The sequence below is a fragment of the Coturnix japonica genome, unplaced genomic scaffold (genome assembly GCF_054131305.1).
Source record: "Coturnix japonica strain WE unplaced genomic scaffold, WE-NBRP24 Scf040, whole genome shotgun sequence".
Classification (NCBI taxonomy): domain Eukaryota; kingdom Metazoa; phylum Chordata; class Aves; order Galliformes; family Phasianidae; genus Coturnix; species Coturnix japonica.
In genome coordinates this window covers 2,259,846-2,287,127 of record NW_028188943.1, presented here as the reverse complement: position 1 = coordinate 2,287,127, position 27,282 = coordinate 2,259,846, and the positions used below count along the sequence as shown (strand labels likewise).

At 42.5% G+C, this 27,282-nt stretch overlaps 3 long non-coding RNA genes across 4 annotated transcripts; all 3 read right to left on the bottom strand.

Annotated features, from left to right (window-relative positions):
* Positions 1–75: 75 nt before the first annotated feature.
* LOC146752972 (uncharacterized) lies at positions 76–13,976 on the bottom strand. Of its 2 annotated transcripts, XR_014940311.1 has the most exons (4): positions 12,455–13,976; positions 11,600–11,709; positions 8,471–8,582; positions 76–1,439 (listed from the first exon to the last, which is right to left on the bottom strand). It is a non-coding gene; the product is annotated as an uncharacterized LOC146752972 (long non-coding RNA). The 2 variants fall into 2 exon arrangements; XR_014940310.1 differs by lacking the exon at positions 76–1,439 and having other exon boundaries at positions 4,017–8,582.
* Positions 13,977–18,164: 4,188 nt separating this feature from the next.
* Positions 18,165–19,792, bottom strand: LOC146752971 (uncharacterized). The gene is made up of 3 exons (XR_014940312.1): positions 19,695–19,792; positions 18,840–18,966; positions 18,165–18,302 (listed from the first exon to the last, which is right to left on the bottom strand). It is a non-coding gene; the product is annotated as an uncharacterized LOC146752971 (long non-coding RNA).
* An 838-nt stretch (positions 19,793–20,630) lies between these two features.
* On the bottom strand, positions 20,631–22,933 carry LOC146752970 (uncharacterized). Its single transcript, XR_014940341.1, has 3 exons — positions 22,588–22,933; positions 21,473–21,637; positions 20,631–20,838 (listed from the first exon to the last, which is right to left on the bottom strand). It is a non-coding gene; the product is annotated as an uncharacterized LOC146752970 (long non-coding RNA).
* Between the last annotated feature and the right edge of the window lie 4,349 nt (positions 22,934–27,282).

Below are 27,282 nucleotides of genomic sequence, written 5' to 3'. Positions count from 1 at the left end.
TGGACACTGGCAAGGTAGGCCTGCTGGTTCCTCCCAGCAAATGAAATGACAGATCCCTCTTGGCTGAGTCCCACAGCTTCTTTTCAGCATCCAGGTCACGGGGACAGGAGCCCAAGTGGCTCTCTGCTCGAGTGAGGATGCCAGTCAGGAAGTCAGCCATTCCATCTGAAGCAAGATGAAACAAACAGTCGGGTTGTGTGGCACAAAACTCTCTAAAATAATTGCAGATGGACCTCAGTGTTCACATTAAGCTGATACTGCACCGAGTTCTGTCAAATGAAAGAGAAATGTGATGGTTTCTCCCAAAGAATTGCTTGCTTCCCCAGGCAGGCGCACTGGAAGACCCAGAACACTGAACTTTATTTTAAGTACCCAAGCACGAAGCTTACTTCTCTCCTCTGCCAAGGGAACAACCACTTCAAAGCACCTCTGGAGAGATCACTCAGGTCAACCAGTACTGGCAGCAAGGTTATCACTTGTGATTTCAGCACGTGTTTGTTTCTTTGTTTAATAGGTACAAAGTGTAAAAGGAAGATTTCTGCCTTTACCTGGAAATGGTTGGGAATATTGTCATTTCTTTACTGTTTAGACTGTTAATGTGTTAAATGTTTGGTGCTCACTTGGGTACATCTCTGCCTGCAGTCATTCCTGCAGCACCAAAGGCCACCCAGACCTCCATGCCCACCTCTGGGGATGCTGGAGTGGTTGCAGTGAACCAAGAGCTGCAGCTCCTCCAGACTGAATGTCTCCAGCACCATCGTTGCTGTCAACGTCTCTGTGGCCTTGTGTTGTTCTCGTGGAAGGAGATGGTCATGTACTGTACAATGGCTGTGTTAACTGGGGGCACTGGGCAGTACTGGTGCCACTGGGAGGCTATTGAAGGACGCAGACAGCACTGTGGTGGCTCCAGGCAGTACTGGGGGATACAGAGTTTGCACAAAGAGAGTCTAGACAATACTGGGAAGCAATGGGAGCTTACTGGGGAACTGCAAGGAGCACGAGCGGACACTGGAGAGCTCTGGACAGCACTTGTGGTGTTGGAGGACGTTCAGGAAGTACCCAGGTGGCACATATTAAGCTCATTCATTTCCTGTTCTCCAGCATCTCACGCAAGGTATTAAATGACCCACTTTTTTCACGGGGGAGACTTTCCCCTTGGGGCTGACTTCCCCCCACCCCAGCGCTGCTCTGCTCTCCCCTGGCTCTATGTTGATGCATTCCCACCTGATGCTGTCACTCAGTGACACACTGGCCACCAACAGACTCACTGTGGGTCCTGAGGATGGCTGGGGGTGGCACCACTGCACGTCGCACGAGGGGAAACAGAGGCAACAAGGTGAGCCAAGCGCTGCAGGGCAGAAGTTTGGCAGGATGTCACAGCGGGCACGGGGATGGCTTTTGCTCTGAGTGCTGCTGAGTCAAAGCCAAGCGTTTCTTTCCTGGAATGAAAGGCTTTTTGTCAAACTCAAAGTGTCCTCATTTCCCCCCTCATCTTCCACTTCTCCCTCTCCTTTCCTCCCCCTCCAGCTTCTGGGGGCAGACAGCTGAGGGGGTCCCACTCTGCAACCCTTTAGCCCCTTTTCTTACCCCAAATGGGGACAGGAGCAAAGGCCTCCCATGCCCCTCCCACACTTCCCAAGCTTCTGCTTTTTGCTGCCTTTTTAGCCCCAAATGAGTCACTCGGGGATTTTTTTTTTGGGGGGGGGGGGTGCTATTTCTTCACTGAGCAAGTAGAGGGGGTCTCCTATGTGATGCTGAGGGGTTGGATGCACATGGGTGCTGCAGCAGCCCCCAGTCCTGCTGCTGACCCTATTATCCCTTATTTACAGGTGATTCCATACGGGTGGACCCCAGCCAAGCTGAGGACAGGGGACAGACCCTAGAAACTGGTTCTCATCAGCAGAGTGATGCTGGGTACTCAGGACAATCCCCAGGCCTACAAGGCGGGGAGACACCAGTGGCTCTGTCCCTATTTGTCCTAAAGAGTCACCAGGAAGAGGATGGAACAAGGCATCAAGCAAGGGATCAATTCTAGGGATGGCAGCGGTGGGGGGTAAAGGGACAGCAATGAACTGAGACCCACCAGCAGCCAGGGCACAGCGACATGGTGGCAGTAATGTCCCCAAAGCCCTGGGGGCTCTGGAAAACCCAGCACAGTCATTCAGTGCTGTGCCTCAAAACTCCTGTGTGTTCCGGTAAGGAAAGAGTCCATGGCACACGCATGAGACCAGCCACACACAGCACTTCCCTTGAGTGGGGATGAGTCATCCTCAGCCTTCATCCCCAGCCCAGTAACACTGCACAGCACTGCACTCTTCCTTCCGGGGCCTCCACAAGACCTGAGTTTGGGTTGCGGAAAAGCAGGAATTGTCCCTGCATCCCAGTGGCATCCCGCTGCATCATGTCAGTGCTCCCACAGCCCAGGGCTACTGAGCAGTGCTGCATCCAAAAAGCCATAGCCAAATGAATGCATTTCATCCTGACTTGCGGAATAAAACTCTATAATCCAGAGATGGGTTATAAAGCAGGTATGTTTATTCCAGTGCCGGGTGCAAGGGGGATAGCTCCACCAAACTTGCACACCAACTTGTAAAATCGTGACACAGATATAGGTACATCTAATACATAGTCAATGATTTCTCAGAATTCTAATACATAGTCAGTAGTTCTCGGAATTCTGATACATATTCAGTAGGTCTTTAGCATGAAGACCCCCTCTTGTTCTTATCAGGGGGATGAAACTCCTCTTCTGGTAGTTTACAAGTAGTTATTCTCCTCCTTGCCTGATGTCGTCCGTGAGGTCTCACTCCTTAGCTGCATCCTCTTTGCTCTCCTATGCCCCTTGTTTCTTTTACTTGTAAAATTTAACTATCCTTTACTTGTTTCTATAAACTAGCTTTAAGTTTCCCTCTTTTAGTCCCCCTTTATTCCATATTCCAACAGAGCATCAGTTTCCTGCTTCACTGTACAATCCCCACTTGGTATGTTATTCCTTATTTTGCATGGCAGAGTTCCTTCTTATTTCCCCTGATGGAGGTGGGACCTTCCTCCGTCAGCTCCACCAAAGAGCTCCCTGGCTCCAAGGAGCTTTGAAACCTCCCCAGCCACTGCATTGACAAGGAGGGAAGGTTTGGACCTGGCTGCTCCTCACGCAACCTGTGAAACCCCACTTATTGTATGCCATAGAGAGGCTATGTGAAAGCAGGGGGAAGGCAGCCTTGTTCCCAATTCAGTCAATAGCCATTTCAGCACAGACCACAGTGGGATAAGGACATGGGTCACTGCAGTTAAATTCTTCTTTCCTTTTTGAAGGTTGGGCTGCAATTTATTTAACAAGGAGAACCAGAGAAAGAAGCAGAAGAGGCAGGACAGCAGCAGAAGAATCAGGGCAAGCTGGAAAGGGACGAGGAAAGCAGAGATGCTCTTATCTAACTACATGTCTACAAGACGAACTGCAAATGCGAGCAGTAGGAAAGGCTCCAAGGAAGTGACGGGGGAGTAAGACGGGAAGCAGTTTGTTTTCCCCAACCAAAATCAAACCCCGTGCATTTAGTACAGATGTTTTCAGAGTATCTTGTAGAAAAGGAACCACTCCTTTTCCCTAGCAACAACAAAGATGCAACATGGGGAGGTGTAACCCCAGGCTGACTGGTTCCAAACCTGAACGTGACACGGGGAAAAGAACTGCAGGCTATAAATTAGGCTAAGTGATAACGAGATAAAATTCAGAGATTAAGAGAAATGAAAAAAACAGCATAAGTAAAAAACAACAACAACAAAATAACAATTCAACAACAACTGAAACAAACAAAGGAATACAGATCAAACAAAGGATAAGGAAAAGAATGCACTCCCATGGTGATGCAGAGATGACAACAGAGCCAGAAAAAGGCTAAGATATCACCAACAATACAAGGGAAGAGGAATAGGTAGCTACAGGGCATGCTGCTACCTCCACCAGAGAAGGTAAGGCTAGATACTGGGAAATGAATCTCAGAAGTGACAAGAGGAAAAGAAAAGAGAGAAAGAAAGAAAGAAAAAAAAAAAAAACAGACTGGAAGGAGAGGAACACAGGCAGGAAACATAAAGTAGCAGGACACAAGCACTGGCAGGAGACACGAACTGACCGGAGGCATACACTGGCAGGTAACAAACACAAACAAAAAAAAAAAAGAAAAAATAAAATAAAAAAAACACAACAGTACGGAAAAACAATAAGCAACAACACTAAGAAAAATCAATGAGGAAAAACTCTGAGGAAATGTACGAAGGGAAAGCACTAGGGAAAAGTAGTATCAAAGACAGAATGCAGACATGCAAACAGAGTCTCGAGGACACAAAAAGTAATACATCCATGCCAGGGAGGAGGAATGGGTAGCTACAGGGCATGCTGCTGCCTCAACCAGAGATGCTACATCAGGGTGACAAGCCCAGATTGGGTCTCCAGATGACATTTAGAACAAAACATATCTTTGTAGGAATGCAAAGCATCTGCAGTCATGCCAAGAAGGAGGTAAGGGATGGATTTAAGCAGCCATGAGAGTAAACAGAGAAGTATTATAAGACAGAAAGAAAAAACACACTGGCAGGAGACAAACACGCAATAGCAGGAAACACATACTGGCAGGAGACAGAATGGCAGGACACACAAAGAGGAAACGAAAGAAAAACAATATCAAAAATCACTAAGGAAAATAAAGGAACAGGAAAGACAAAGAGGCAACAATAATGAAACAAGGACCATGGAAAGTAAAGTAAAAGGAGCACTATAAAAAATCAAACAGGGGAAAACGAAACATGGAAGGAAAACAGAGCAAAGCAAAACAAGGTCTAGAAATGCAAGAGTAAAGCAAATCACCTGAACACAACATCATGTCAAAGCAAAGAGTCCATATCAAAGAAACAATAAAAAAGCTCACCAGTGCTGAGCACTGGAAAGAAACAAAGAACACTCAAAAACACTCAAAAAGGGCAGGTAAAGATTCAAAAGAAAAACTAAAGAGCAAAGATAAAACAAAAAAGAGAAATGAAAGCTGAAGAACTAAGAAGCCAAGGTAAAGAAAGCAAAATGGCTTGAAATACTGAGTAACAAAAAGGAATACCGCATAGTGAAGGATAAAAGAATGCCAAGACTGGAAAAGGAAAAAAAAATAAAGGAATCCACAGATATGAAAAAAAAAAACCAAAACTCAAAAGCAATCCATGGCAACATAGACGGAGCAGCAAAGCAAGACATGAAAAATAAAAAGGGCATAAGGCAACGGTAAAGGCAATGGCAAAACAAAATGGCATAGGACACAAGGCAAAGGCAAAGGCAAAAGCAAAAGCAAACTGCCAAAGGCAAAGGCAACAGGCAAATGCAACAGGCCAAAGCAAATGGCAGAGGGAAAAGACAAAATGCAACGGCAAAGCTATAAGGCAAGGGCAAAAGAAAAAGGCAACGGGCAAACGGAAGGTCAAAAGCCAAGGGCTGAGGCAAAAGGCAAAGGGAAAATACAAAACACAAGGGCAGATGCACCCACCAAGGCCAACGGGAAAATGTAATATGTATGCAAAAGGCAAAGACAAATGTAAAATGCAATAGGTAAAAGGCAATAAACAAAAGGAAAATGGTACGTGGCATAGATCAAAAGGCCAAGGCAATAGGGAAATGAAAAAGGAAAATTGAAAGAGTAAAGGAAAAGGCAAATTGCATACGACAGAAGGCAACGGGAAATGACAGAATAAAAACTGAAAATGCAAAGACAACGGGTAAAAGCTAATGGAAAGAGCAAAAGACAAAGCATAAAGGAAAAGGCGAAAGGCAAAAGAAAAATGCACAGACAAAAGGTAAGTGGCAGATTCCAAAAGGCAAAGGCAAAAGCTAAGTGGGACAGTTAGTACAAAAGGCAAAGGCAAAAGGGAACTGAAAATGGCAAAATGACAAAGCAAAGGAAAAAGGCAAATGGCACAGGAGAGAAGGCAAAGGCAAAAGCCAAAAGGAAAACTGAAAATGCAAAGGCAACTTGTCAATGCAAATGGCTATGGCTAAAGACAGTGCATAACAACAAAGGCAAAAGAAAAAGCAAAAGGCAAAGGCAAAAGGAAAATGGCAGAGGACAAAAGACAAAGGCAAAAGGGAAATGCAAAAGGTAAAGTGAAAAAGCTAATGCCAAAGGTAAAGGAAAACGGCAAATGACATAGGACAAAAGGAAAACACCAAAAGCAAAATGCAAAATTCAAAGGCAAAGGGCAAAAGCAAATGGCAGTGCGAAAAGCAAAAACCTGAGGGCAAATTCAACAGAGGAAAGGCAAAAGGTAAGTGACATAGAAGAAAAGGCAAAGGTAAAAGGGGTATGCAAAAGGTATCATCAAAATCATTTTGATGGGGTGCTCAGAGACAAAGTGTAGTGGAGGGCTGTTAGAGTTAGGCTAGTACGGTTAGGTTGTGGGTGGACTTGATGATCCTTAATGCCTTTTCCAACCTGAGCAATTCTATGATTCTATGAGATTTAACACCACAGTCCTTGTGGCAGCTGTGATGGAACTTGCAGTGTCTCTGGCTTCCCCACAATCACTTTCTCCAGGCAGATTCTTAGGCCCTGCAACTTCTTGAAAACCAAGTACACACCTCTGTCCAGCTTCCGCACCAGCTCCTGCAGTGACATCTCTGACAGCTTGCTCCTCAAAGGAAAAACCAAGCAGGTGGCTGAGTCACCACCCCTGCATGTGTTTAAGAACCATTTGGATGTGGTGCTCAGGGACATGATTTGGCAGCAGGTTGTCAGGTTTAGGGTACGTTTGGTCAGGTTATGGTTGGACTTGACCATCTTTAAGGTCTTTTCCAACCTGAGCAATTCTATGACTCTATGATCCCTATCAAAGCTGACCTTCTGCAGTTTCTATAATCACTCTGCACTCTGCAAAATGTTACTCTCTGCATCCTTCTGCCTTCCAAGGCTAAGTACAGAAGCCTATCTGCCAACCAGTAGTCTTTGCTGGGCTGGTTGCTGAAATTACCCACCAACAATGAAGAGCCAAAAATACAAAGAGAAGTACATCAGCTGAATTAGTCACACTTTAGACTACCAGATGCTACTAAGATCTAAACTACCTGAGCCGCCACGGGAACACTTCTTCAAGCTACACTATCATCTACTGCAGCTAGGAATTATGCTCTGTGTTCCTAAGCCTATTTCTTCAGCTGATTGGAAAGAATGCTTTAATCACCAGCACAATATCAAGAGCTTGGTGTTCCAGTTACGTGTAGTAAAACTCGCTCTTAACAGAGACATCTTGAACTATTCTGGAAGCCACCCATTGGTTCCTGTCGTCAGGAAAGATCAAATGAAATCCAATAAGCCTGCACTCTCAGCCTGTGCTTTCAAGTCACATGACAGGATCCACTAAAGTGGGATGCGAGAATGACACGAGTCCTCCGGCAGTCAGAAGCTTCATTTTAAAAATAACCACATTTCTCTGAGGCTGTAACAGCAAGTGAAATGGGCTCCCCCCCACGCCCCTGCTCACACAAGTAACCTGCTGCTGGTCGGGGTCCTGATTGGCAGGGAGCTGCAAAAAGTGCTGCCCCACACCACTCCGAGGCTGCCTTCATCAGCACAGGGCAGCACTAAGCCCAGCACCAGGCAGGGCAACTTGCACAGCACGCACCAGGCTGTGGCTGGCTCAGCTTCCATGCCGCTGTGCCTGCAGTCCCACTGACCCCAGGCTGCAGCGGGCGCTGTGTCATCACAAGACTGAGTGACACAGAGGCATATTCCCTGTGGGCTCTGCCCCATAAATGCCATCACACAACCTGGTACTCTGAAGTTTACATGGGTTAATACCTTGGGAGCCCTCTCTTCAAAGAGCTAGTTCTACAAGTCTGAGTCCCACAAAGGGTGGGCGACGATGACAATCAGCAGTGTGGAAGATACCCTATCCTAAGCACGATCATTCCCCTAAGACGTTCAAATTAGTGCTGCACAACCCTACTTAATTTTCTGTATTCATCTCTGTATTGATCTCACGTGGGTCAAGATAACACAGTGAGCACCTGCAACGAGTCTAGACCGAGCAAAACTTTTGATGGAGGGAGCAAAGAGGTCAAGACAAGATGATGTAGTGCGATGCATTCAAAGCAGCTGGCCAAGCAAAAGCTATGTGCATGCATTTCCAAGCTGAGCACGCACCTGGAGTTGGGACACTATCACTCATTGTCAGAAAAGAATTCCTGAGTACCCTCCTAAAGAAAGCTATACACCGACATGACTGGAGTCTGTTTACATTAATTAGCCCTCTTTACATTTTGATATGCACCATTTACTACTCCAAAGTTGCACATCCCTTTGCCTTTCCATCTGAAGGGCTTTGAAAAAGTCTCTGAAATAGAAATTCCATGACTGCTGTAATACACTTGGGCAGGTACCTGGACTTCCATCCTGAGACATCCAATGCCTTTTACGGAAATAACGATTACTCAAGGACTTACCCCACTAAATTCACACTCAGTTTTACACCACTGGTTTTTAGTCTGATAGGTAGGAGGCAGCAAAAGGCAGCGAGAGGCAGCTATTCAGCAATCCCAGGAAGTCAGCTGGGCTCTAGGGAGACAAGAAGGGCAGTAAGGTGACAAACAACCATTGCCATTCATCCTTCTTCACAGATCTTAACATCTTTATTTCCTCCTCTCCTTCACACTCTCCCTTTGTCCAGAGGCCAGCAAGTCCTCTCTGATGGCCTGAACTGCTCAGCAAAATGGAAATCAGACAAACTGTTCTCTACTCTGGGAGAGTTCCAAATCTTTTAATCTGGGGCGAAACACGGGTGCTTCACAATATTTTTCCAACCCTTAAAACCACTATCATTCTTTATGTGTGTATTACCCATCTTTACGTTTATCAACAGTTCCTGAAGATCCTAGAGAAAAGAACCAAGAGACATTCCTCCTTATTTCTCCTATCTCCTGGCCACTACTTTGTGCTCCTCCATAACAATCAAACACTACTGGCATATTCATTATCCTTTCTATTCTTAAAATAACAAGTACTTCTACTTGAGGGTTTTGGTTTTTATCTTCATTTCCCCATGCAATTCATTTGAAAATTAGCGATGGACAATCCTCAAGCTTTTGAGAGGTTTGAGCTGGTTATGAGAAGCATCCAGAAGCTCAGAGGCTTAGCCAAAGCTAATCTGGGCATTTCCAAAGCACAAAGCTCCACACAGAGGCACAGAAACTAGGTGGCTCAGGACTCCTACCACCACTTGGCTCGCCCCTCTCAACACTGCTCCCTCACCAAACATCCAGGACTGGTTTTTATTACGTCCTTGCCAAAGAGAACACAAGATACTCAAGCACACCTTGTGCCATATATACTCCGCAAAGCTATAAACATGTTTTTAAGTCCTACAGGAAACAGAGAAACTTAAAACATATGCCTGAGGCCCCTGTTAAGCAGTAACTGTTTGCTGAATTTGGGCTCACAATAGGATTCCAACTTATCACATCCAAAGCCTTAACGTCCCTACCAAAAAGCATCTACTTCATCAAACACAGAAGGAGGAAGGTCGCAGCAACATACCACACACCAGCCATGCTCATAAGGACAGGTAACTCTTCTGTGACAGATTCATCAAAACCTTACTGGATTAGCCTTGCTATCACCTGCAACTAGTTCTAAACACTGTTTTGAGGGGTCAGTTCCCAAACTCTGCCAAAAGGCCACATACCATCATGAGATCAGGTACACCTGAGGCAACCACGCCACTAAGGCTCCTCTGCTAAACTGAAGCAGTCCCCAGTGATGGTTAAGAAAAAAATAAAAATAAAAAAATGCAGAGTTCCAAACACAAACACTTCTCTCAGTATCCCAACACCTCTGCCTTGTCCATCACTGGCCTGCAGGACTAAAGTCAAAGCAGTGCAAACCACAATCCCAGTGAAGTAGCTGGATGCTCTGTTTCATCTTCTCACAAGGTTAGCAGATCAGAGATCAACGAATGCAGGCTAAGCACAAGTTGCTCACAGAGAACAGGGGCTCTGCTATCACCAGCACCCGCTATACATCAAGAAGGAATGTGTGCTGTGGCATTCATTTTCCTTGACACAACTAGGAGTTCCCCATGACTGTCAGCACTGGAAGGAAAGCAGGCTGAAGAGAAAAACAAATAAATACAGACAGGACAGAAAAGCAGGGAGAACAAAGGACGGGGACTGATCTTGAACTAAATAAATTAGAGAACAGCCTCAAAAGGAATAATGGACAAGTCTGAAATGGTGATTGCTATAGAAAATTCCAGAGTATTCCTCTTGGTTTTTGTTGTTGTTGTTGCTGATTTTTTGTTTGTTTGTTTGTTTTTAAAAAGGACAACACGTAAAGAAATCAGGATGGATATGATTTGAAAACTCTTTTCAAGTGGCCTGGCATCTAAGGGCAAACTGAAGACTACACAGAACACCAATAGAAAAAGAGAGAACTAACAGCCTAGGGGGGTGCCACAGAGAAACTGGGAAGCGACCAAGTCTCTGCTCAGAGAACAACTGCTGGGTGAGGTAGAAAGCTGATGGTGATACCTTCTGCCAAGGAGGAGGAGAAGGATGAGGAAGGATGGCATCTGCAGCACAGGCACACACACCAGCGGTATAGCCTAGCTCAGAGCTACAATGCCAAAGTAATTAGAAGGTTTTATTTAACAGCTCTGTAAGGGACGATTCAACTACTTCAAGCTCCAGCAAGCTGCTAGTGACTGATAAACCAAGACTTCTCAGCGACCTCAAAAGCTGACAGCCTTTCAAAAAATAAACTGATTGTATGCTTTTTGAGATGGTTTGTTCAATCTACAGAAATTAATCCAGCAGGCAGCCCAATGGTCAAATTCTGTGCTGCCAGTAGAGCCTTTTCATGAGCATTAGGACCATCCCCGGTTACAGAGCTAGCACAGCACTGGCAGAAAATACAGTCACCTAGGAGAATAGAAAAAAAAAGAAGCAGCTTACCCTAACCTTATCTAACTCCTCTCCCAAATTTAGTAGCTATGAGTGCCATTAAAAATGCCATTAAAAAATTGGGGGAAAATTCATCAGGTAATTCCACGAAGGGCCACCCAAAAGCAAACAGCCTTTAAGCTGCAGCAGCTCAGGGCCAGGCCAGAAGTAAGAATTTTGTTTATATTGTTCATGACATAAGAAACTTTTGCCTGGTGGTAACAACAGTCCATTCCCATTGTGTCCCTCTGTGTTATGAATACTGCAATTGGCCTTCTGAAAGCCTCCTGGATGAATCCACCAAAAGCAAGGAAGCACCCTGCACTTACTCTGAAGACAGAAAGAAAGCAAGGTTCATGGAAACAGGCACACAAGGCTCGCAACCAGACACTGTGCTCCAAATCATGACAGAGATAGGACTACCACAGTGCCAGAACATGATTTACCACTAAAGGAAACATCCGGGAGCACATTCACAACTTCAGCTCAAGCTGTAACGGCTCAGCATGTTTAGCTTTCTTATCTTTCAGCTGGAAAACAAGATACTCCCAAACATCAGCCAGCAAGAACTTGGATGAGCCTGCCCTCTGGTTTTTACGATGACAGACATCATTACTGCCGCCTCTGACACCTTACCAGGAGATGCTTCCATTTATTAGCCTGGACTTGATTCCTTCCACCAGCAGCTGCTCCTAAACTGACCTCGATTCATACAGTGATGCCATCAACTTCTAGCATGAGCTGACCTGCCAGAGAGAAGAGAAAGCAGGATAGAAACAAACACTGACATAGTATGTTCTAAAATTCTTGAACAAGCACAAGAGACAAAACAGGAGATAAACGCATCTGCAGCAACACCCCAGTTCATAAAGAAATGGAAATCTAGCCTGGCCTCAGCAGCCCTTATATATTTCTTACACATTTGATGAAGCCGACTGCAGTCTGAACCAGGAGAATTCACAGTCTCTTGCAAATGTCACCATAAAGGAGAACATGACACAGCAAATTAAGGAAAAAAAAAAAAAAAAAAAAAAAAGCAATACAAAGAAAAATAAAGAAAAAAGCAAGCCAAAGACCAGGGAATCTAAGTATAAAAAAACCCAGGAAAAAAAAAAAAAAACCCAGAAAAAACAACCACATACTATCTGTAGCAGCAGAAAGACTAGCACAATATTACAAAGGCAAGGAAAGAATGGCTCACCCACCTCTGAGGATGGAAGTGCACAGAACAAACTCCACAGAGGAGAAATCAACAGAAAAAAATCCCACCCAAGGGCAGTCAGCCCCCTGAAATGAGCTGTAAGAGAGGTGCAGCCAGGCTCCACCCCTTCAAGTCAAAAGAAGGAAAGACAAGAAAAAAATTATAAAAATAAATAAATGAATAAGACATAGAAAACACCAAATAGGAAAGAAAACCATAGCACTGCAACGCAAAAAAATATCACAGCACAGCAAAGCACAGATGACAAAAAAAAAACAAGGAAAACGCACCTCCCTGACATGACATCTTGCCTCCTAAGCAGGTCACGGTGTCCCTCACTCAGGTGCAGAGCAGGAAGGAAGCTGAGACCCTGTTGGATCATTGCTGTGCACTCCCATCTAAAAGGTCCATATGCTCCTTGGGAAGCACAATGCCACCTGTGGAAAAGAGAAAGCAGGAACATGACATGCAGGTGGCTATCATCCAGCAGAAGGCCAGATCCTTCCATCTGTTATCCACTCCTCTTTTAGTCCTAACAAAGCTTTGAGAAAACAGAAACAGTAGAGCTTAGCAGAAGGTCTCAGGGAAACATCAGTAGAAACTGTCAGGAGGACAACTGGCATCGCGTGGACACAAACAGGCTGTTGGTGCAAGGAAGGAAATGGCACCTGAGCATTTCACCAGACAGGTTCCCTCCTCTCTGTCTTCCTGCAAAGATACAAGGATAAAAGCCTCATTTCCTCTGAGCAACAATTGGGAACAAATCAGAAAATTATTCATTCAAAGGCACTTCCAGGAGATATACAACAGAATCCTTCCCAGTTACACGAGCTTACGCTGTGGCCTTTGGGAAAAAAAGCTGCCTTTGTGGTCCTGGGTCCTGAGGGCTCCTTTTCATCACCTGTTGGGCACAGCACGAGAGCTCTTCTTGTACAAATCTATGCCCTGTGAACCTTTCTCCATCCCAACACAAAGTCCAACCTAGAGCTGTGGTGCAGACACCGGATGCAGACCAGAGCAGTAAAACAACAGAAGAGGGGAAAAGCAGATACAGGTAAAACAACTTAAGAAGAGGAAAAGAGCAGAAAAGAAGAAAGGATAAAGGTAAGAAAGAAGGACAGAAGATCGAAAGTGCAATAGATGAAAGGACTGGACATGAGCAGGAAAGGAGCAGATGCAGAGCTACATCAAGGTGTGGCTTCACTCTGTCCCTGTCCACCACTGGCGACATCCCCCACTGACAAGGATGCTGCTGCCCCAGCAGCTGATGGGTTGTGTCCTGGGGCTGTGTTCCATGCAGAGCCTCTAAAGCCTGCTACAGAACCCCAGTTCCCTGCCACTTCTTTGGAAATACTGTCATTTCTATTACTCATTGCTTTGTTTGATAAGCTATTAAATGCTTTGTGTTCCCTCTGCTACATCTCTGCTTGCAGTCATTTGCACAGTGTCAAAGGTAGGATGGGGCACCACAGATGGCAGTGTTCCACAGCTGCCACCAGCAGCCCCAGCTAGCTCCTCCACACCTGAGGTGTGAGTGGCTGTGAGGGGAATGTCTCTGTGGAAGTGCAGCTCATTCCTCCCCTCTGATGGGGGCAGAAGGCATGAGACAAAAGAGGAAGGCAGAAAGCATCTGCATTTCCCTCATGGCTCTTTTTTTCTGTGTTACTGCAGGAAATTAACTGAGCCACTGTGCCTCTCTGTTATGGCTAGCTCTACAGCTCTGCCACTGTCTTTATACTCAGGTGTTCCTGTGTGTAATGCTCCACACTTGGACCCTGCAGAGCCCAAAGGCCTCCTTGGCTGCTGTTACTCACCTGGACACTGAGGGTGCTGGGTCTCCACTCTGTACCTGCTTCCAGGTGTCACTTGCAAGACACTGCGAGTCCACCTGGTTGGAACTGAAGTCAATGAACACAAATGTGAAAGAAATAGGAATGGATTCTTTCATTTCACAGGCTTTAATCTTCATTGAAAGATGTTCTGCTGTGGAGCACAGCTGGAAGCACTTCATATGTGCAAAAAAGGGGGAGAGCCTGGTTGCTGCCCTCCCTAATCTCATGTTAGAGCTGGCTGTCTAAGAGAAAGAGTCTCTATTTGGAGATCTGCTCCATAGCAACATTTTGTGAATCCTGTTCTTCAGAAAAGTGTATTTGGGATTTTTTGTTTAGATTTGTGTTGGGTTTTTTTTTCAGAAATTCCTTTTTTTGGATACTAGCTCGAGTCCTTCACCATTCTTTGGAAAATTAAAACAGAGTAAAGCAGCTGTATCAGCTCCTGCCTTCCACTACAGTTACCATTTGAGGTTATGGTTAAGGGTTGAACTGGAGAGTCTGAGTGCTGCCACAAGGCCCTGGCTGTGCCAGGCCCCTTTCCAGCCTGGGCCCCAAAGCAGCCCCGACTGTGCTGGGTTCCCCTCTCACCTGGGCCCTGCAGTGGCCTCAGCTGTGCCTGGTCCCCCTCTGCTCTGGGCCCTGAGCTGGCCCCAGCTGTGCCTGGTCCTCCTCCATCCTGGGCCCCAAGGCCCTGCCTCTGCCTGCTCCCCCTCTGCTCTGGGCCCTGAGCTGGCCCTAACTGTGCCAGGCCCCCCTCTGGCACAGGCCCTGCCTCAAGCCCCGCCCCCTGTGGGCAGCACTGCTAGTGCCTGGTTTTTTGCTCTCTTAGCTCTACTTTCCCTGTTCTCTTAACAAATGCATTCAGGTCCCCCAGGATGACGGGCACTGATACTGCTGCATTCTTCCTGAACAAACTTTCTGGACAGCTCAGCTTTTTCTACAGAGCAGCGTGCCTTTGGAAGTGCTTGGAGGATGTAAACTAACAGCAAGAGAACACTGAGCTCTTTTGGGTCTTTCTAGGAATGGCAAAGAGACAGGAGAGTGTGCTCAGCCTCGTGTGGTTGCTTGTATGCAGAAATCCCTGTCATGGTTGTCAACATCTGTGGTGTTCTGCTTTAAGGCACGAGTGTGTGACAAGAAGCCTACAGTTACCAATTTAGAGGAGGTAATTAATTGTAACAGTTCCCCTTTCTTCTTCCCTCTACACTTGGGTTATGGAGTTCTCCTTTGCGATGTGCCAGTGTAATACCTCTGAGCCACAGCACTGCTGCGTTTAGCAAAGCTCATGGCAACAGGCTTTGGACAACCTCAGAGCTTTGTAGATGAGGATAAGATATCCGATGATAAGAGAGAGAAAATGAATAAGATACAAGGTAAGTGTTGTTTATTCCTTCTAGTCAGCACGCCATCCCTAAATCTTCCATGCTGTGACTTTTATCTTGAGAGTGATGATCCCTTAACCTCACACCTTCAGCACAACACATTCTGTGGAGATTCCCACCAGTGACAAAGTATTAGTGCCGCTTTTCTGCCTATTTCTTATTTGTCTTTATTTTCTGGAATATGGGGATTTCTTTCATTGCCCACAAACACTGCCCAGTTCAGGAGGAAACAGGGACGAGAGTCATGAGCAAGGGCAGAATGGTTTCTCTGTTACTGAATGGAATGACAGTGTTTTCTGCATGTGGACTTGCCATAGTGCTTCTTACAAGGCCTAACAGTGGGATGAAATGTGCCCGGAAGCAGGTGTGTTTTTTAGGAAGGCAAAAGAGAATTGCAAATAATGCTAAGGGCGGCAACGAAGATGATCAGAGGGCTGGAGCACCTTTCCTACGAGGACAGGTTGAGGGAACTGGGCTTGTTTTGCTTGGAGAAAAGAAGGCTTCAGGGAGACCTCACTGCGGCCTTGTAGTATTTGAAGGGAGCATATGAACAGGAGGGCCTCCTTTCTGCAGCTCAGCTCTGTTTTGGGGCTGCAGGAGGGACGTTGGCTATGGGAAAGAGGACCTGGCTGGTGACAAGAAGGCAGCAGAATGACTTTTGGGGTCCCTGCCCTTCCACTGGGGGAGGGCAGGGCCTGAGATCCCCACATCCTCCTGCCATAGCCAGGGATGGGGGTACGTCACACCCAGCACTTCCCTTTTGGACAGGCCAACCATTATCTAAGGGGAAGAAGCCATGCTGAGCCGGCAGGAAGGTTTGAAACAAGTGAGAGCCCTGGGATGATGGTCAGCAAGAGACTGCCCACCTCCAGTTGGTTGCCTGTGCCGTGGAAAGGAGCTGGAAGCCACTTTACCTTTCCTGCCCTTGGAAAGAGGTGGCAAAGTCTCATCTTTTTTTGGCTTCCGTGCCCCAGAGAAGCTCCCGGAGGACTTGCGGTGTATCAGGGGCGGCAGTTTGGGGACCAATTCCATTTGAAACCTGTAAGGGAGGAGAGGGCAGTGAGCGGCGTGACGCAGTGCAACAGCAATCCTTGCTGCTCTCTCTGCTTGTTTGCTCACAGGCACGTTTTCATGCTGCATGAAGGCTTTCTAAAGCTGTTAGCAGGGTCACTTGGGATAGGAGGAGGGGAAACAGTTTCAGGCAGAAAGAGGGAAGATTGGCTTTGGATGGTGTCACGGGTTACTTAGATTTACCTATGCCTGTGACAGGGGAAGCCACCCCGTGGGCCCCCCCCCCCGGGGCCCGGAAAGGAGGGGGAAAAGGGGAATGGGATAAAACAGCGGCAATCTAAGGAGGAAAAACTTACTTTACTAAATATGATATCGAAATACAAGATAACACAATATAATATAATTGAGGCCAACAAATCGAACGAAACAGAGATATGTTGCAATATGTATGAGCTAATTATCCGTATTATAAAGGTACACGCAGCCAAGGAATAAATGAGATTCGCTGATCATATGTCAATGACAGGTGTGGTCGTCTGCTTTTCTCCCGCCGTTCTGCAACAAACACCTATATACAAATTTAAGAACACAACGGAGTAACTGTTACTGTTTATTAACAACCAGTTTTAATAATACGATAAAAGTATGTCCTGAGAAAGGGGAACAAACATGCTTCTTCAAGGTTTTTTAGCTGTTCTGGATCTCAGCCGTCGCTTGATGATCAGATGATCACTTTCCTTCTTTTGTTCCTCAGATTCCTGAAGAAAACATTTCAAAAGTTACTCATCTTTTCACACAAGACTGACAAGCTCTTCTTGACCCACGCAAACATATTTCTTCCCCTAAATGGATTTCAGAATGGAATTTGCTTATTATATTTTATTCAGAAAACTATGGGATACCGAGATCATTTTAATGCAGCTTAATCACAAGGAACAAATATGGAGAATGTACAAAATCCTGTTTATCTTAAAAAAGCACACACATCTGAGGAAAGCCTGAAGGCAGCTTTCATTTTGAAATACTTGTTTTCAAAAGAGTATTATAATACTTGTTTTGTGAAACATGAAGCGTTCAGAAAACATTTTTAGCCTCAATCCCTGTAGCTATGACTTGCCCAGAATTTCAGTTCTCGGTTCAGTTCCATGTTCTCAGAACTACAGTGAGAGAAGAAATTGTCTCATCTTCTTCATCCTCTAACAAAAAAAATAACATTTTGGTTTCTGCCCCTATCATTCGTCAAATCATCAAAAAATTCAGAGGGATATTACAGTATGGGCAAATGATCACTATGCTGAACAGAAAAAGGACTCTAATATAATTAAAAGATGCAGTTCCAACAGAGCAAGAATGTTCTTAGCACAATAGCTGCCGACAGAGTCATGAAACTGGCACATCAGATCCTTTGCAAGTTGGCTTAGACAGGAGATCATAGTTTAAGCATACCTAAAAAGCTGTCTAAGTTGTGCTCTAGAAAAGCGTGTAGTAGAATAATCCCACTCCGACACACTGAAATTATCTATGATTCCAAATTAGAAGACATCTCCGTGATTGCTACATCACCTACTTAGTAAACTGTAAGCCAGCCAAACACAGAGATCTTTGAGGACAAAATAAAACAGAACAGCAGGAAGACCAACAAGAATGACTTGGTAGAATAAAGAAATACCTCAGTACTTTCAACCTCCTCCTGCAAATAGATGAAACCTCCAGTCTGTTTGGACTCCTTAGTAGTTTATTTTAAGCCAAGACTACAGTATAATCGCTTACCGAAGAAGCAGGTATATCTAGAGGGCCAGAAACGACAGTGGAATACAGCTTCCTTTTGCATCGTTTTGGCTTGGTCTCTCCTTCTTCGAGACTTTCAGGTTCGTTTGATTTAGGAGAACTTACTGCTGACATCAGCTTCTTGGCTAGAAGAAATTTGTTTTGATACATAAACCAATCAACTTACTGGTTTTGTGAGTCTTTAAATCACTGAAAGCAAAAAAAGCTTCGTAACAAACTTGGTTCATGAATGACACGTAAAATTTAAGTGAAAATACTCAGAAATTGTATTTGTTCATCGAGGCTCTTTATTGCTTCTATAGCTGAAACTGTTTATAGCTTCAGGTACGGCAGCTTAAAGCACGCATTAAAATGGAGTATGAAAGACAATCATGGCTCAGAAGTCACTGGAAGTCAGAAACTTCAGCAGGAGTTAAACAACAGGCCTAACTTTCGTGCTGACAGAAGCACAAGACAGAACCAACTTTCTCTGTATACTTGTAGGTTTTCACAAATGTAATAATGAATCTCTGAAGAGACGAATAAATGCATTTACTTCATAAATCAAAGGACAACTTAACATGGCAGACAAGTCTAAGAACACATACATTAATAGCCTACAGCAGAAACAAGCCATTCTACAATGTCTAGAAAACATGGAATAAAACTTATTCTACACCAACCTTTAGAGTGTATAATAGAAGGAGAGCTTTGAATAAAATCTCCAACTTCTTGCAGTGTTTCATCCTTCTTTTTAGTCAGTCTTGAAGCATGTACTCGCTTTCTCAGGAAGTAGTCTTTTCCGGATTTCTGTTCAACAGAGATGTGAACATGTGAAACAAGAGCATTGTTTAAACTTCATTTTAGTTCAACGTTATTTTAAGTTGACATTTTGAGCTTTACTACTGACACCTCTGTTCATTATGCTGATGATACCACAACGGCAAGTAATGTAGACAATTTTATACCCTTTAGGGAGTTGTCAAAATCTCAGCTATTTCAAGGCATACGTTTCTTACAGTTTCTTAATAAGGCAGTAGTTTCTTTAAAAGTAGCTCCCATGCTGTGGAGTTGTTTCTTACATAAGCTGTTCTAATTACATAAAATAAACAAACATACAAAACAGAAGACAACAGATGGGAAAAATCTACTACTCATATTCTGACCATGCCAAGGATACTGCTATCACATGTGAACATCTGTTTTTAATAACTGCCATGCATATTAATGATATGAACCTTAGTTTAATACAAGGGCTTCACTTACAAAAGCACACGATAATACACTCAAGCTTCTCTTCCCAACTATTCAGTGTGCAATATCCTTCCCTCCAAATCGTTACACAGTACAGCCATTACACGCTCTGGGGACAGACTGACTTGCCCTTTGGTTAGCTTATGGAATTTAATAGGAAGAGCTCATAAGCATGTAAGATTCCCATTCAGGTATACACATAAGGATAAGACACTGCTTCTTTCGTGTGACCACACAATTACAGGAAGTCCCAAGCTAGCTTCAAAACTAGAACAAAAAACAACCATTTTCTCGTCACTTGCAGAGGGTGAATTAAAAGCCATGACAGATTTTGTATTTTTCGTGTTCTCACTTTTCACAAAATCCTGGGAAAATAAGACAAGTTTCAGCCATGATTCTTTTGGAAAGAACAATTGATGTCACAAAAGTGAACACTTTAAACACTTTTGCTAATAGTAGGGAAGTATTTGCTAGTGGTAACTATTCCACTGTAAATCAAATAATAAATAAGCATTCAATTATAAAAACAGGACATTAAGATATCAGTATTAGACATCTCTTGATGTCTAAAAAGCTGATTTATGTCTACAGGTTTCAAAGAAAATACACAATGGAGTTAAGAGAAATTCCCTTCTCTTAAACCATTATCACTGAGCTTGGCTATTAGTTTTGTTCATTAAAGCAGTTCATTGATTAAATTCTTCAACTACTTTACTGAGGTAGAAATAGCATTTTTTAATGCTTGTTTTTAATGCTTTTTTTAATTGTAGAAAGACAAAAAGTAGTCAGAGCCACTTTATCAGGCTCTGCTAAGAATCTGAATGGAGTATCACCACCCACTGTATTTCCAAGAATTAAGTTGGTTAATAAATACTTTGTTTTTAAAATATATGTAACTGCTATTTTATGAAAGTTAGCAATTAAAAACTTATATAGGAATGATTAACATCAACTGCTAACAAAACAATGTGCAGAAATCCTGCAGAGGAAGAAAATAAGTTCAATTTGCTGTGCCCGTTTCAGTGGCTCCATGAATTTTTTCCAAGTAACTTATCTAATCATGAGCCACTTCATAAGCATTAACATGAGGAGAGTTTTCAACAGCACCTGACAAAAATTCATCACACAATTGTTTCAACAGCTTTTATTCCTATCAAAGGCTATAAAAACAGGTGATCTGATCACCTTGAAAGGGATAAATAAATTAAAACTTGGGAATTGTTTAGAGAACATGAGATCTTTTCCTACTCATTCCTTATCAAAAGCAATACAATCACAACATTTTCAGATCTGAAGTTTCATACTAACCTCAGATTCATTTAATGAAGTGAGGCTCCTAGTACATCGACGTGACAAATAATTGTCTTCAGCTTTGCATCTTAATGGAATACTTTCTCCAGTTTTAGTTTTGCTTTGTTGTTTCCTAGGCTGTAAATATTTAAAAGGAGTAAAGATTAGGCTATGCATTAGACCTCCAAAATATCTCGAGTTTTCTAAAGTTACAGTGTAAAACCTCAAGCTCAGACGCCACATGAACACGTAAGCTGAAACACAGCACAAGTGTGGGAAGGTAGTAACATCTATTCATTGTGTGATCTTCAGATACACCCTACTGGGTCTCACTAACAGTCTCAGGCAGTATTCTGCCTCCAAGAGAGAGAAAGCGAGACATTATTTAGGGACAAAATCTGTAACGCTGGTCGTTTTGTCATCCATTCCCCCCATAGTCTGCACGCTCACAGCTGCTATGTTAGAACACCAAAGGCTAAACCTCTGCCTAATCTTCAGCATCCACATACGAATACATGGAAAACTGCATGGAAACGTTCCATAATGTACACAGAGAGATGGTGTTCTAGTAAATAAAATATTTTTGAGAAGATGAGAGCTCATGTTTGAGTGGAAGACAAAAAGAACCAACAAGTACTCATCACTGAATATGTAGTTAAAGGACTATATGCTAAGAAAAATGATTCCAGCTCCAGTATCTCCTAGGAAAACAGAAGAACAAAAAGGGGTTAACAAGATGTTAAGTACTGACTTTCTATAAATATAATCATACCTTTTCATTTACAGAGTCATTCCTTCTACTTTGTCTTTCTTCAAGTAAAGGTATTTCTGGCAAACACTGAGGGCTACTGTAGTTAATGCGTTGTTTTAATTCCTTTATAAAGTCATCTTTGTCAGCCAGTTCTTTTCTTAACTCTTCTATCACAGTTGCATTATCCTAATAAACAGTAAAAACTGCTGAGTTGTGGGACTGGCAAAAGGAATTAACACACACAAGCAGTATTGCAATTACTTAGTAGCATCAGTTTTAGAATTGCAGGCTAGAACACTTAACTATTCAAGAACAGTAACATTTCACGGATTTGTACGGTCACTGTTACAAGTGCAGTAGTCACAGAATTGCCTGGGAAGTTGTAATACAATATATTTTGATTCATCTATTTTACTTATGTGCTTCAGCCTTCATCTCTCTTAAGATATAATAACCCGAGCTTTTATTTGTTCCCAAATCCTCGGTACTGTGAGAAAGTCGGCAGTTGTAGGGGAAGTTTTGCTATGAGAACATCTTTCTTCTCAGAGAAAGTGAATCCAAACATTCTCAAAAGAGCACAACTCATTTAGTCTTCTGTTTAGCTTCTGAAATTCTATGCTACGGCTTAGATTGGCTATCCTGATTAAAAGCTGGATGTTGAAATAAGAAATGCAACTTCCAGAGATCATCCCCCCTCTGCTTTTTGATGCTTCCCTTAATCTCTCTCCACGTCCCCTTCTGTCTTTTCATGCCATTGTAGATACTACCTCAGAGAAAGCAAAGAAAGTAAGAAACCTGAGACTGAACTACTGTCTGAGTATTGAGCCTAGCTTGGGATCCGGAAATGCTGTGAATTATCAGAAAAAGCTACAGATGTCCAGTCTGACTGTAGGATCATAAGCATCAAACTGACATCTGCTTATCTGAACTACTGAAAAAATTGAAATTTTAGTAATTAACAGAAATTCTGTTTCTGAAGAACAAAAATAAAATCTGGTGCTTTTTTTGGTTAGTCGCACATGATGTCAATACGACAGTGTTCAAGAACAGAACCACACCCAGAATACAAAGAGCAGGTACAGGAGTTTTACAGAATTTATGGGTAGCTAATCAGGTAGGAGGAAAGGAGAGCTGACCTTGCTTGAATCCTTTAAGGCAGATTGTCTCAGTTCTGCTATTTCTGTCTCTTTTTGTATGACATTAGAAGCCAAAGTTTTGTGCTGTTCTTCCAAAGCTTCTACTAACTGATCTCTCTCCTCACGCCACTTTTGAAGATTATGGTCCTTTCCCGCCAGCTCCTATATTTCATGTTGAAAGAAAAGCATACACAGTAGAAACAAGCAGAATCTTTAAGACAGCCTAGAATTAATAAGTTTTTCATATAGCATAAATAAGGACTCAAGCTGATAGAAAGAGTTTATGGTAAGACATTTCAATTAACATATCGTGATGTCACTCAACAAGATCAGGTTACATGCATGTATTACATATGTATTTACTATACAGATTATTGTATTTAAAGCAATCTGCCAGTGCTCTGTAGTGACTAATTATTTGAATATCTTTCATGGTTTACCACTAATTTCAGTTGGCCACTTTCATTTTGCTCCAATTTTTTTTTTTTTGGACCTTTTCCCTGTTGCTTGGAAAACCTGCATCATTCATTTAATAACAAAAAAGAGCAAGTAAAATACCTGCTTAAGTTGTTGGATATAGAAGTCTTTATAATCCAGCTCATCCTTAAAATAGTTAATAACCCTTTCAGGTTCATACGTCTTGATCCTGAGGGATTCCTCCACAGAACGCATCGTGGACAACTGTAATGTAAGCACAGCTCACGGTTCATTAAAAGACTTCTGTAATCCAACCTGGCCAAATACTTCTTTGTTAAATAAAGAGGAATTCACAAACAAGTGCTGAGTAGGAAAACGACAGCAAGTGCAAGGTTACCAAGGAAGACATGAATTCATTTTTAAGCTTCAATTTTCCACCCCAAGCACACCCAATAAACTTTCAGACTAAGTACCTGCAAAATGGGTTTTAAGATATCTTCTTGTTTAATAATTAAATTTTAACTATTAACATCACTGAAGCTGAAATTGAAGAAAAAAAATATACACGCTTATATTAAAGAGCCTCTGGAAATTAGTCTATTTCTCTTCAAGTAAATAGCATTCTTCTTCCCAGTTATCAGCGTTTTTTCACAAGACTTAGGTTTTAGGCTTTGGAGTTACCACGGATACCAATGGCAAGTCACCAGTAACGTAGAGATAATAACAAGTCCCCTCCAGAGGCAGATTAGCTATTCTCTTCACAAACCTTATTCTAGACTACCAACCAACTTTACTTTCCTCTGTTCATTATCTATGCGAAACCATGTTTTAACTTCTGGTTCCCTCTAGAGCTTCAATGGCAACTTTACCTAAGATTTGCTGCTAGCCACACTAGTGTGAAATTTCCAGCTTCATAGTTAAAGCTTGAGAAGTTTTAACAGCAGAAAGCCAAGCATAATCTTACAGAAAAAAATAGCTCAGTTGACTACAAACCTCGCTTTGTAGTTGCTGAATTTGTTTCTCGGCATCAGAATGTTTGTCTTTTAGATCTGCATACTCTTCTTCTTTCCTCTGCAAATCTTTTTTCAAATTCAGTACAAGGGCAGAACTCTCAGAAAGAATATTTTCTAGCCTTATGTTAAAAATAAAGAGACAAAGAACATTACTGTTACACATCTCATGGAAACAGCAATTACAGCTTAATCCATGCCCTGCCAGTTGGTTTCTATTTGTAAATAGACTCTTAAATCTATCCAGACCAGTGACAAGATTTAAACAATTACTTTTGAATTTCAGCTTGCTTCTCATAATCAGATGCTGAAGCAATAAATTATTCAGATGCTATTCTGAGGGATGTACAACAAAACCACCAGAAATCCCCATATTATTCTTTATTTCCTTGCACACTCCTGTTTTCCCTTGGAACTCAAGTAGCATACCAAAGCATCCTAAAGTAGTAGTTTGGCCATTGATAAGCATGCAGATGCATTAAGTCGAAGGGATGTTCCCATTAACTATTTTTAACTCTAGTTCATTCTCAAAGGGCTCTAAGTTAACTCAGTGGTTACTTACGATTCTATACGTTGCACTTTCTCCATTTCACTCTTTTCCTTTTCCCGAAGAGAATGTTTCATCTGCTCCAAGCTGTTTTTCAGCTGCATAACTTCTTGAATCAGATTTGCTTCTTTGCTACTTAACTCTTCAACCTTTTTGTCTGCAATTTTTAAATGAGAGCTTTGGTCATATGATTAGAACAAACCCACTACTATTTGGAGTATGGAGGAGTCCACATCCCTCCCTCAGTCTCTGGTAAGATGCATATACGTGATGCCATTCAGTGGTCACATTAGGATTCAATATTTATGCCAAATAAAGGCAGCAGGGACAAATCATCCAAGAACAGCATCTCATCCAAAGAAGGCCTTGACTTTCTCCCTTGCACATATTTTGCAAGAGGAATACAAGAAAGGAAGGGAATACAGCTAAGTTTTAGATTTTCCCTTCTACATTGTATATGCCTTCCGTAATTCTAGGAACACTGATGCTCAGCTGTGCCCAGAAGTGAAGTTAAATGCATCAGAGCTTATCCAAACCATTTTGCTCAAATATTGCCCATGAGCGAACAATTAGCAGGTCGTCAACAATTTTGATAGTTGCTTCAGGAAAAACAAAACAAACAAACAAAAAAAAGCACTTGAACAGCTGATGCTACTCAGATCAGCAACAGCAGTTGAAACAATCCTAAAGAAACTGCTTTAAAACTATTACCAAATCTGCAAGTGCATCAACAGATGAGGAAAAAGCAGCAAAAAGGAAAAAAATAGTGCAAAAAACTTTTATTCTTAAGCATTCAAAAATGAACAGCATAGGACCTTCTGAAAAAGGGATATTTACATAACAGTTACTTCTATTTACAGTTTAACACAGTGGCTTTTCTCCTTATACCATAAGGTACGCGCTTCACAGCCTTTTGCTTCCTATCCGGAATAGGAAGCAATTTATTGTTTTGGAAGACACCCTGTTCAACGATGGAAGAAACTGTACCTTTCTTTGGAGGTGGCTCTTCCACAGTAGGCTTATCCTCGTCAGTACTGCGCTTTCTTCCCACTTCCAACTCAGTTTTCTCTTGTTTCAGTGCTTTAACTGAAAGCACTGAAAATTGGCTGCTTTCAGTTCCTTTATTAGTGTTCTCTTCTGCCGGTTCTGCTTTAATGGTAGTTAAATGGTAGGTAGTCTTTTCCTGTATTGATATAAGATCAGTTACATTGAAGCTTAACAAAAGGAGCACTTAAGTCTCAGTAATCTTCTGTAGGCAAATATTTACACAAAACCATACAGCTAAAATATTTACCCGGTGACTCTATAGACATCAGTTACAAATCTCAATAGCAGACAGAACAAGTACACCTTCAGATAATGACAAGTGCAATACTCGGTAGAGTATACAAGGGAAAGCAAGAGCCTAGCAGGTTACAAAGTAAAAGACTTGCACACAATCAAGAGTTTACCAGTTTATCAAAGAATTTCCTGTTTCCAAGAAGTCAACAAAATTACAAACATGGTCAAAGAGCAAATGGTCAGCTCTCATACAAGTTCATCACATCACACTTCTGCTAAGCTGCTAAAATCACTTTCATCGTGACAGATATAATCCAACCTTAAAGCTTAGTCAGCTCTGTCACGCATATTTTAGATTGTGTCCTTGACCACAAGTGAAGCTTCCTTACTTACAAGATGATGATTGTTAAGCCATGCTGGCACTGCCAAGGACTGATGATTCATCTTTAGTAGCTTATGAAAAGAAAAGCCTCAGAAGTGTTCAGGCCACACAATCTCACAGATAGAGTTGGAGCCTTGTTCTTGGAAGAAGTAATAGGTGAGGACATGACTAGTCATCACAGTCAGCTTTAATACCATGGAAATACTAAGTTGCAGTAATGCAGACAGTCAAAGACTAAGAAGGGTCAAGTTGCTAAGCTTACAAGGTTAGAGATCTGAGTGACAGAATTAACTATAAATGTTTTCAGAGCTACTTCAGGCTACCAAACATCAAAAAATGAACAAAAACCACCAGAAGTGGTATGCACACATACTCAATCAAGCTAGTCTTCACATATTCAGTAGCTCGCAGTACATTAGTCAGGATAAAGTTTTATGGACTGCATAGAACGTGGAGATATCCTGAGCATTCATAGCATTTTAAGCTACCACAAGTTGGTATTAAAACAATTTTACACAACATCTTCTTGATAAAGTTACCTCAGTTGCTTCTTTAAGTTGCTCAACAGACTCATCCAATTTAATCATTTGCATTTCAAAGTCTGTAACACACAGAAAAGGTTGTATTACATAAGTAGCCAATAGATAGTTTATTAAGTAATCAATTTTTCCAGATATTCTAACGTTTAGGTAGCTTTTGAACAGATTAATTAATTTGCATGTGGTCTTCACTTATTGGGAGTGATTCAAAAGTTTTCTAAATTTCTTGGAACGAAAACATTGCATCAACAAGACATAAAGAAGAGTAGAGATTACAATATAAAAGTAAAAATCAAGATATAGACATTTAACCCCATACTTACGAAAGCGTAAAGCTGCTAGTTGCAGTTTAAAGGAGAGGGGGGGAAAAAGAAAAGAAATAACCAAAAACCATGGAATTGCTGAACCTGAATATACACAAGGAACAAACTATCACTTATCTACAGGCTATGGTTCCAAAGGTAGAACATCTCCTCTAATTCCTACTCAGACTGGTTACTTCTCTTTTAGATTAATGAA